The sequence below is a fragment of the Monodon monoceros genome, unplaced genomic scaffold, assembly GCF_005190385.1.
Source record: "Monodon monoceros isolate NGI ecotype Baffin Bay Population unplaced genomic scaffold, NGI_Narwhal_1 Super_Scaffold_3, whole genome shotgun sequence".
NCBI lineage: Eukaryota > Metazoa > Chordata > Mammalia > Artiodactyla > Monodontidae > Monodon > Monodon monoceros.
This window is the reverse complement of record NW_021703780.1, coordinates 51,136,307-51,147,856: the sequence shown is the minus strand read 5'-3', so window position 1 is coordinate 51,147,856 and position 11,550 is coordinate 51,136,307. Positions and strand designations below refer to the sequence as shown.

General features: G+C 39.8%; 1 non-coding gene across 1 annotated transcript; it reads right to left on the bottom strand.

Annotated features, from left to right (window-relative positions):
- Positions 1–8,148: 8,148 nt before the first annotated feature.
- On the bottom strand, positions 8,149–8,221 carry TRNAE-CUC. Its single transcript has one exon. It is a non-coding gene; the product is annotated as a tRNA-Glu (tRNA).
- Between the last annotated feature and the right edge of the window lie 3,329 nt (positions 8,222–11,550).

Here is an 11,550-nt window from a genome sequence, read left to right as displayed (position 1 = left end):
CATAGTATGACTATTCCTTTGCGTATCTATTTATTGATGAGGATCTTACTCTTTTAGTATTAAATTGTACAACTGACTTCCAATCAGTGTCAGTATAATCCAAAAAAGAAGAAATCTTATACTGACATGAATCACAAATAGAGAACTAGCCTCACTACTTATATATATCGCATTCTGACCCCCTCCATTAAATATTTACACAGAAAAAACAAGTGTCTATCACTGCGGATTTGACCCCACAGGATTGGCACGCTTACCGTGTTCCATAAAATTTCTTAGTGGCTATGATATTTCTTCTCTTCAACTTAGAGATTGCTCTCCTTTTATTGTACCTTTACCCTGAGCATCCCAAACAAATAACCTAAAGACAATGCTCCATGAAAAGATGCTCAACATCACTAATTATCAGAGAGATGCAAATCAAAGCTACAATGCGGTATCGCCTAACACCAGTCAGAATGGCCATCATCAAAAAGTCTACAAACAGTGGGCTTCCCTGGTGGCGCAGTGGTTAAGAATCTGCCTGCCAATGCAGGCAACACGGGTTCGAGCCCTGGTCTGGGAAGATCCCACATGCTGTGGAGCAACTAAGCCCATGCGCCACAACTACTGAGGCTGCGCTCTAGAGCCCACGAGCCACAGCTACTGAAGCCTGTGCACCTAGAGCCCGTGCTCTGCAACAAGAGAAGCCACCGCATTGAGAAGCCCGCTCGCCACAACTAGAGAAAGCCCGCTCACAGCAACAAAGACCCAACACAGCCAAAAATAAATAAATTTTTAAAAAAAGTCTACAAACAATAAGGTGTGGAGAAAAGGGAACCCTCTTACACAGTTGGTGGGAATGTAAATTGGTACAACCATTATGGAGAACAGTATGGAGGTTCCTTAAAAAACTATAAACAGAGCTACCATATGATCCAGCAATCCCACTCCTGGGTATATACCTGGAGAAAACCATAATTCGAAAAGATACGTGCACCCCAATGTTCACTGCAGCACTATTTACAATAGCGAGGACATGGAAGCAACCTAAATGTCCATCAACGGTGGAATGGATAAAGAAGATGTGGTACATACATACAATGGAATATTAGCCATAAAAAAGAATGAAATAATGCCATGTGCAGCAACATGGATGGACCTAGAGATGATCATACTAAGTGAAGTCAGACAAAGATAAATATCATATATCACTCATACGTGGAATCTAATTTTTTAAAAAACGGACACAAATGAACTTATTTACAAAACAGAAACAGATTTACAGATACCGAAAGCAAACTTTTAGTTACCAAAGGAGAAATGTTCGGGGAGGGACAAATCAGGAGCTTGGGATTAACATACACACACTGCTATATATAAGATAGATAACCAACAAGGACCTACTGTATAGCAAAGGGAACTCTACTCAATATTCTGTGATAACCTATATGATAAAAAAATCTGGAAAAGAATGAATATATGCATATGAATAACTGGAATCACTTTCCTGTACACCTGAAACAACATTGTAAATCAACTCTACTCCAATAAATTTTTTTTTTTTTTTGGTGGTACGCGGGCCTCTCACTGTTGTGGCCTCTCCCGTTAAGGAGCACAGGCTCCAGACGCGCAGGCTCCGGACGCGCAGGCTCAGCGGCCATGGCTCACGGGCCCAGCCGCTCCGCGGCATGTGGGATCTTCCCGGACCGGGGCACGAACCCGTGTCCCCTGCATCGGCAGGCGGACTCTCCACCACTGCGCCACCAGGGAAGTCCCCCCAATTTTTTTTTTAATGCTCATTTTAGCTCTGTTTCTAATCATACTACTAGCGACAAGCCTGGCCTATGAATGAATCTAAAAAGGACTAGAATGAACTGAATATGGTCATTAGTTTAAGCTAAAATGAATGCTTTTAACTCACTAGATTATGATTAAGTTCATAATTAGCAAGTGCCTTTAGTATGTATAAATATTATTTTAGCATGTACAGTATCTCTTGTAGGATTATTAATATACTAATCTCACCTAATATCCTCACTAGATATTATGAGAATAATATTATTACAATTCATGATAGCAACCCTAATAATTCTAAACATACATTTCACTCTAGCCAGCAGAATACCCATTTTCCTACTAGTATTTGCAGCTTACAAAGCTGCACTTGCATTATCCCTGTTAGTAATAATAGGGATATAATAATAAGAGTAATAATAATAATCAAACATGTATGGCACCAACTAGGTACAAAATCTTAACCTCCAATGTCAAAAATCATTATCCCTACAATTATATTAATACCACTAACAGGATTATCAAAGAATAATATAATCTGAATTAACCCTATAGCCCACAGCTTACTGATTAGTTGAATAAGCCTACTTCTTCTCAGCCAATTTAATGATAATAGCCTCAACTCTTCACTAGCTTTTTTCTCTGACTCCATATCAGCACCACTATTAGTTTTAACAAACGACTTTTGCCACTCATACTTCTAGCCAGCCAATCCCACCTGTCCAAGAATCCCTAATCTGAAAAAAAAAAACCTCTACATCACCATACTAGTAATACTACAAATATTTCTACACAACATTGCCTGCTGTAGAACGAATCCTAGTTTATATTTTATTTGAAGCAACACTAGTTCCAACACTCACTGTCATTACCCGATGAGATAATGAAACAGAACGACTTCACACAGGACTTTCTCATTCTGCATGCTAGCAGGATCCCAGTCACTCTGAGCAGCACTAGGACACATCCACAGTACTACAGTCTCATTAAACTTCTTAATAATTCACGGACACAGAGAACAGACTGGTGACTGCCAAGGGGGAGGGCGGTGGGGGAGGGATGGAGAGGGAGGCTGGGATTAGCAGATGTAAGCTTTTATATACAGAATGGATAAGCAACAAGGTCCTACTGTATAATACAGAGAACTATATTCAATATCCTGTGACAAACCATAATGGAAAAGAATATAAAAAAAGAATGTATATATATGCATAACTGAGTCACTTTGCTGTACAGCAGAAGGTAACACAACACGGTAAATCAGCTATATTTCAATTAAAAAAATTTTTTTAACTTCTTAATAATTCAACATCAAACACAAATAATACCCGACTCCTGATCTAACATTTTCATAGGACTAGCAGGCATAATAGCTTTCAGTGTAAAAATACTTCTCGACAGCCTTCACCTCTGATCGCCCAAAGTGCAGGATCCATAGTAGAAGGTAGAAGCCCCCAGTGCAGGATCCATAGTCCTTGCAGCCGTACTACCAACACGTGGAGGCTACAGCGTGCTATGGTCACAACAATTCTAAATCCACTCACAGATTTCAGAGCATATCCCTTTCTCATCCTTTCCTGACGAGGAATAGTTCTCACTCGCTCCATTTCTTCACACAAACAGACTTACGGTCACTCACCACATATTCATCAGTCAGCTGCACAGCACTAGTCGTCGTAGCCATTCTCATCCAAACACTTTGAAGCTAGAGAGGAGCTGCCGCCCTAACAATGACCACCGCCTCACATCATGTATACTTTTCTCCCAGCAAACTCACACCACCAACGCATTCACAGCCAAACAATCATCCCAGCACAGAGGCCCACAAACACTCCTCCCATTCACAGCTACATGATGATGACCAGCAAGCCTTACAGATTTAGCCCTACCCCCAACTCTCATTCTAATTGGAGAATTTTTTTAATTGGACTATAGTTGATTTATAATGTTGTGTTACTTTCTGCTGTACAGCCAAGTGAATCAGTTATACATATACATATGTCCACTCTTTAGATTCTTTTCCCATATAGGTCATTAGAGAGTATTGAGTAGAGTTGGCTGTGCTATACAGTAGGTCCTTATTAGTTATCTATTTTATATATAGTAGTGTGTATATGTCAATCCCAATCTCCCAATTTATCCTCTGGTAACCATAAGTTTATTTTCTACATCTGTGACTCTATTTCTGTTTTGTAAATAAGTTCATGTGTACCTTTTTTAGATTCCACATATAAGTGATATCATATGGTATTTGTCTTTCTCTTTCTGACTTACTTCACTTAGTATGATCATCTCTAGGTCCATCCATGTTGCTGCAGATGGCATTATTTTATTCTTTTTTATGGCTGAGTAATATTCCATAATATATATTATTATGTGTATATATAATGTGTATATATAATTATATATTATATAATATATATAATTATGTATATATAATATATTATAATATATATAATATATAATACATTATAATATAATATATTATATAATACATATAATAATTATGTATATATAATTATATAATATATATTATAATATATATTATTATATATATATAATATTCCATTATATATATTGGTATATATAATGGTACATAAATATATATCTTTATCCATTCCACTGTTGATGGACATTTTGGTTGCTTCCATGTCTTAGCTATTGTAAATAGTACTGCACTGAACACTGGGGTGCATGTATCCTTTTGGATTATGGTTTTCTCCAGATACATGACCAGGAGTGGGATTGCTGGATCATATGGTAATTCTATTTTTAGTTTTTTAAGGAACCTCCATACTGTTCTCCATAGTGCTTGTACCAATTTACATTCCTACCAACAGTGTAGGAGGGTTCCTAGAGTACTACTTGTAGTAATGTCATCTTTCTCATGATCAAACATTACCATTATCCTCATAGGAATTAAAATAGTAATGACTGCTTTAGACTCCCTATAAATGCTAATCATAACACAACGAGGTAAATATATACATTACATTAATAACATCAAACCATCACCGACATGAGAAAATGCCCTTATAACTCTCCACCTCTTACCTCTTTTACTCCTGTCACTTAATCCCAAAATTATTTGGGGGCCCCTCTACCATAAATATAGTTTAAAAAAACCCCACTAGACTGTGCATCTAGTAACAGAAGCTCAAACCTTCTTATTTACCAAAAAAGCATGCAAGAACTGCTAATTCACTCCTCCATACCTAACAGGATGGCTTTTTCAGACTTTTAAAGGATAGTAGTCATCCCTTGATCTCAGGAGCCAGAACACTTGTGCAACTCCAAATAAATGTAATAAACTCATTTGCCTCTTTCACACAGTTACATGATTTATTTTAACACCACCAATTATAACAACAAACTCTAACATCTATGAAAGTAACATATATCCATCCTACATAAAAACCACTATCTCAGAGTCTTTATTACCAGTCTAATCCCCACAATATTATTCATTCACTCAAGCCAAGAAATAGTGATTTCAAACGGACATTGAGTCACCTTCCAAACCTTCAAATGATCACTTAGCTTCAAAATAGATGACTTCTCAGTAATATTTGTACCACTAGCACTATTTGTTACATGATCTATTATAGAATTCTCAATGTGATATATATATACACAGACCTGAATATTAACTGATTTTTCAAATACTCCTCTTTCTAATTACGATACTAATTCTTGGTACTGCCAACAATCTTTTCCAACTTTTCATCAGAGGAGGAGTTGGAATTATATCTTTTTTTACTGATTGGATGATGGCATGGCCGAGCAGCTGCAAATCCAGCTGCCCTTCAAGCAATCTTTTTTTTTTTTTTTTTCTGCGGCCATGCCGTGGAGCTCGTGGGATCTTAGTTCCCCACCAAGGGATCCAAGCAGCCCTGTCAGTGAAAGCATGGAATCCTAACCACTAGGCCACCAGGGAACCCCCCCCCCCCCCGCCCCCGCAAGCAATCTTTTATAACCGCATGGGAGATACTGGATTTCTTATATCGATAGCATGATTCTTATTCAACTTAAATGCATGGGATTTACAACCAATTTTTTTTTTTTTTTTTTGCGGTACGCGGGCCTCTCACTGTTGTGGCCTCTCCCGTTGCGGAGCACAGGCTCCGGACGCTCAGGCTCAGCGGCCATGGCTCACGGGCCCAGCCGCTCCGCGGCATGTGGGATCTTCCCGGACCGGGGCACGAACCCGTGTCCCCTGCATCGACAGGCAGACTCTCAACCACTGCGCCACCAGGGAAGCCCTACAACAAATTTTTATACATAACCTAGACTACCCAAACTTACCCTTCATAGGACTTCTTTTCCAGCTGCAACTGAAAAACCCGCCCCATTTGGCCTCCCCCCCTGAATTCCCTCAGCAAGCAAAGGCCCTACCCCTCCCACCCCCTCCCCCGCCCACAGCCCTACTCCACTCAAGTACAAAAACGCAAGACTGGTAACAGCATTTTTCTACTTATTCACGTTTACCCCCTAGTAGAAAATAACAATTTCCTTCAAACAACAGCATTACGCTTAGGAGCAATCACCACACCCTTTACAGCAACGGGTGTTCTCACCCAAAACGACATCCAAAAAATGGTTGTTTTCTCCACTTCCAGCCAAGTAGGCCTCATCATAGTAACAATGGCATGAATCAACTTCATTGAGCCTTCCTGCACATTTGTACACGCGCCTTCTTCAAAGCCATATTGTTTCTATGCTCCGGATCTATGATCCACAATTCAAACGATGAACAAGACATTCGAACAACAGGAAATTTATGGAAAGCCGTATCTTTTACCGCAACATCTGGTCATCGGAAGCCTCGCGGGAACAGGAAGACCCTGCCTCACAGGTTTTCATCCCAAAGACCTAATGATGGAAACTCCTGACCCGTCATATACGAACGCCTGAGCCCTGTTAGTCACTCTCATCACCGCATCGCTCCCAGCTGTCTACAGCACTGGAATTCTTTTCTTCCTGCTCCCAGGGCAACCTCGCTTCTCTACATTAATTATCATCAGTGAAAACACCCGCTCTTAATCAATTCCATCAAATGTCTATTAGCCAGAAGCAACTTCACTGGATTCGTTCTCTCCAACAATATCCCCCCACCAACAATTCCACAAATAACTATGCCTCATTATTGGAAATGAACTGCCCCGGCCGTGACTATGTCAGGTTTTATTCTGGCCCTTGAAATCAACCTGACTACACAAAATCTAAAATTGAATTATCCTTCAAACCTCTTCAAATTCTCTCACCTCTTAGGATATTTTCCAACTCTCATGCACTGCCTCTCACCATACTTAAATTTATCAGTGAGCCAAAAATCAGCCTCATCGTTTTTTAAAAAAAAATTTATTGAAGTATAGTTGATTTACAATGTTGCGTTACTTTCTACTGTACAGCAAAGTGAATCAGTTATACATATACATATATCTACTCTTTTTTAGATTCTTTTCCCATATACGTTATTACAGCATACTGAATAGAGTTCCAGTAGGTCCTTATTAGTTACCTACTTTATATATAGCAGTGTTCCTTTGCCTTTTTTAAAATATTGAGTATTTTCTTCATTTGAGAGTTCTTAACATATTATAGATACTACCCTTTGTAACATGCCTTGGAAATATCTTCTCATATTCTATGAATTATATTTTAACTTTGCTTCTGTAGTTACCTCAAGGTCAGAGATGTTCTCTACTTTCTAAAATGTTTAAGGATTTGCATCTTATATTTAGTACTTGCTTCTGCCTTGATTTTTGTGTGTGGTGTGAGTCTCTCATCCCCTCTGATTTATTATTTCAGTGAGTGACTCTGCTCCTCTAATAGACAATATTGCCCTTGTCATTTACCAGGTTTATGTATATGCCTGGGTCTCATGCTAACTTTCTTGGGCTATTTTTCCCCTTGCTCATACCACAGTCTTGATAAAAATCTTAATATCTGATATGGCAAGTTCTAAATTGTTTTATTCTTGGCACTTTTTTTAATTTTAAAGACTTTTTAGAGAAGTTTTGGTTTACAATAAAACGGAGAGGAAGATTACAGAGGCACTTTAGTTTTTATTATGAATTCTTAAGACGGATTTGGCAAGTTTCATTAAAAAATGAAAAAACCTTTTTGATTTTTTTCTTGGAATTGCATTAATAGATTCATTTGTGGAAAAATGATTTATTATTGAACCTCACAGTCACGAACATAGGATCTTCACTGATTTAGGTCCTGTATTGGTTTTCAGTACAGTTTCATGGTTTTCTTCATAAAAGTCTTGCCCATATTCCGTCAGGTTCATCCTAATTTTTGTAGCTACCCAGAATGGGATCTTTTTCTTTTTTTGGCCGTGCAATGCGGCTTGTGGGATCTTAGTTCCCTGACCGGGGATTGAACCCGGGCCCTCGGCAGTGAGAGTACGGAATCCTAACCACTGGACCACCAGGAAATTCCCCAGAATGGGATCTTTATTTAAAAGTTACATATTCTGATTAGAATTGTGGAACAAGGATGGGGTTAATTTTGATTACTTTGTATTCAGCAATGTTGCTGGCATCTTTTTTTCCCTCTAATAATTTGGATTCCTGTAAGATATCTCACATTCTGGATTTATCTGTTTGTGTTCTTGTGTCATTTATCTTGTTCCTCTATTCCTAGTATTTCCTCAAAACAGAAAGCAAGCTCTAAAGTCTTGCTTAAATTCAGGTTAGGCTTCTTCTTGTTTTAAGCGTTTCTTGTAGGTGATGCTGTGTACTTCATCAGGCAGTGTGTACCCTGACGTAGTGCCACTCTTAATGCACACTTAATCAGTGGGTTCAGGTGCTGACAGCCTGACTCCTCCCACTGTAAAGTTTCCCATCACCTTTTTAGCTGAAAAGTTTCATCCATTGACCTTTGTCTAAATCTGTTATTTTAGTAAGGGTTGCAAAATGGTGACTTTATAATTCTGTAATTCCTACCACTTTTATTAACTAAAATTCTTCAGTAATACTGTTACATTTTTAGAATGCATATTTGATTTTATACAAACATATAAATTTAATCAGTGTTCCTACCCATCTCCCAAACAAATCTGACCTTAGAATGAATGCCCATCAGTTCTTCCCATCTACTGCATTGTTGTTGCCTAGTCATTTAAATTTATCTTGTTTTAACATCTCCCTCAAGTTAGCTATTATTGTTGTTTTATGCAACCATTGCTTTTTTAGACTTGCCAATATATTTTATTTTTTCCTCACCGTTGCCTCTTTACATTCTACTTATTTTTGGATTCCATTTTCTTCTGACTCAAGGGTTAGTTGTCCTTTCAGCAAGAGTGCCCTTACACTTAAAAAATAGCTAAGCTGGATGGTGAATTCTAGATTGACAGTTTTTGTTTTTTTTAAAATCTCAATCCTTCAGAGATATTATTCCATTGTCATCTGGGCTCTAACATTGCAAAACAAAAATCTGCTGTGAGCCTACATTCATAGTAGGTCATCTTTGGTTCTTCTAAGATTTTATCTTTGCATTTGGTATTGAGTTTCACTGGAAGACATCCAGGTGGATTTATTTTCATGTAACTTGAGAGGGATGTGGTATGCTTCCTTAGTCTGAGGATTGATGTTCTTCATTTCTAGAAAATTCTCATTTGTTTTCCACTTTGAAAGAAGCTCTCCTTATTCTCCCTCTGGATTAGATTCTGCATCAGACATGCGTGGGACCTTCTCATTCCATCCTCTGTAAATTTTTTTTTTTTTACGAGAAATGTGTGTGTTTTTTTAAAACTATATTTATTTTTTGGCTGCATCAGGTCTTAGTTGCAGCACATGGGCTCTTCGTTGCAGTGTGTGGGCTTCTCTCTAGTTGTGGCATGCAGGCTCCAGAGTGCATGGGCTCTGTAGTTGTGGCACACAGGCTCCACAGCATGTGGGCTCTGTAGTTGCGGCACACGGGCCCTCTAGTTGTGGCGTGTGGGCTTAGTTGCCCCGTGGCATGTGGGATCTTAGTGCCCCAACCAGGGATTGAACCAGCGTCCCCTGCATTGCAAGATGGATTCTTAACCACTGGACCACCAGGGAAGTCCCATCCTCTGTAACAATGAACTCTTTAATATTTTCTAATTCTTTATCTCTCTGTGCTACATTCTGGATGGTGGCCTCAAACACTAATATTTTTCTTAAGCTGTACTTCACGTATTCATTGTATTTTAACTCTAATTTACAGTATAGCAGCTCCATTGAGTTTTTAACTTCATTTACTTTATTTTCTTTCAGATTATTCTACGAAGATCCTAAGTTCTTTTGATGCTAATTCTCCTATTTGTTGGACTTACTGAATCTTCCTCACATCGGTTCCACTGTATCCTTTGGAAGTGAAAACTCCAGGTTTCCAATGGCTCAGCCCTTTTTATTTGATCCTCAAGTTCGACTCAACCACCTGTACACTTGGCCTAGCTTCTGAATACCTTTCCCAGCCACCAGTTACCCCCCCCCTTCCCTCACAGTCAGAATATTTAACAGCTACAAAAAGATTGTTCCACCAGAAGCCAGTAGCCAGTTGGAACCTAATCCTGGCTCTGGACAAACCAACGTCAACCCATTGCTTCTGCCTTTGAAATCCTCTCAAGTTAGGGTTTAACCTAAAATCTACATGGGCAACAGAGAAGAAGCCAGATCTTTGTTTTTTGGCCACACTGCAAGGCATGTGAGGTATCAGTTCCCTGATCCGGGATCGAACCCATGCCCCCTGCAGTGGAAGCCCGGAGCCCTAACCACTGGACCAACAGGGGATTCCCAGAAGCCAGCTCTTAATAAAACCAGCCTCTATGGAGCAGGAGGTATAGTTGGAGACCCTGAAGTTCTAAACCCCGCCTTGGTGCCTTCTGTAGCTATCTCCACAAATAATGATGCATACTAAGTAACTCCCAAATCCAGTGACTTAACATTATGTACATAGCTCACGAGTCTGTGGCTCACAGTTTAGGTTGCGTGGCTTTTCTTTCCTTGGCAGGGCTGACTTGAAGTCTGGGCATAGGCTTGCTCTTGGCTGGAAGCTCGTGCTTCTGGATCATCTCCCTGTGAACAGGGGAAACCGGTCCTCCTCCATGTGCCTCTCACATCCTGCCAGCAGGCTGGCCCAAACATGTTCTCATGGCAGTGGGAGAAGCGAGAGGGACAAGCCCCAAAGGGAAAGTGCTTTTCAGGTCCCTGTTTTATCCTGTTTTAACATCCCACCCATGTCTCTACTTCCTTGGGCACATGCCCTCACAACGAAGGATGGTAGCTGCCACCCTGATGGGCATCCTCTGATTAAAGGCTATTTTCCCTCAAATGTGAATCTATAGGGGAATACGTTCAACTGAATGGAATACAGAAATTCTCTACTGATATGGAAAGATATCCGATTTAATATGACACTGTGCCTCTTGGTACAGATATAAGTAAGGCATATTGGGGGGGATGAAGCAGGTTAGAAGTTGAGTGTGTGCAGTTCCCTAAGCTTTCATTAGCCTTTAGTTTGTTCGGGACATGAACAGACCACAGGCAGAGGGGGACCCCACCCCACAGCGCTCCCATGTGTATGTACAGAAGGTACAGGGGGCACTCGAGTAATCATTCAACTCTCAAAGAATGGAAGCTCTCTGGAAGAGCAGCCTTATTGGAAAAGGAGACCCTCAAGAGCTCAGGGGCTGGACAATCCCACTCCTGGGCATATGTCCAGAGAAAACCATAATTCAAAAGGATGCATGCACCCCTATGTTCATGCACCCCTATGTTCATGCACCCCTATGTTCAT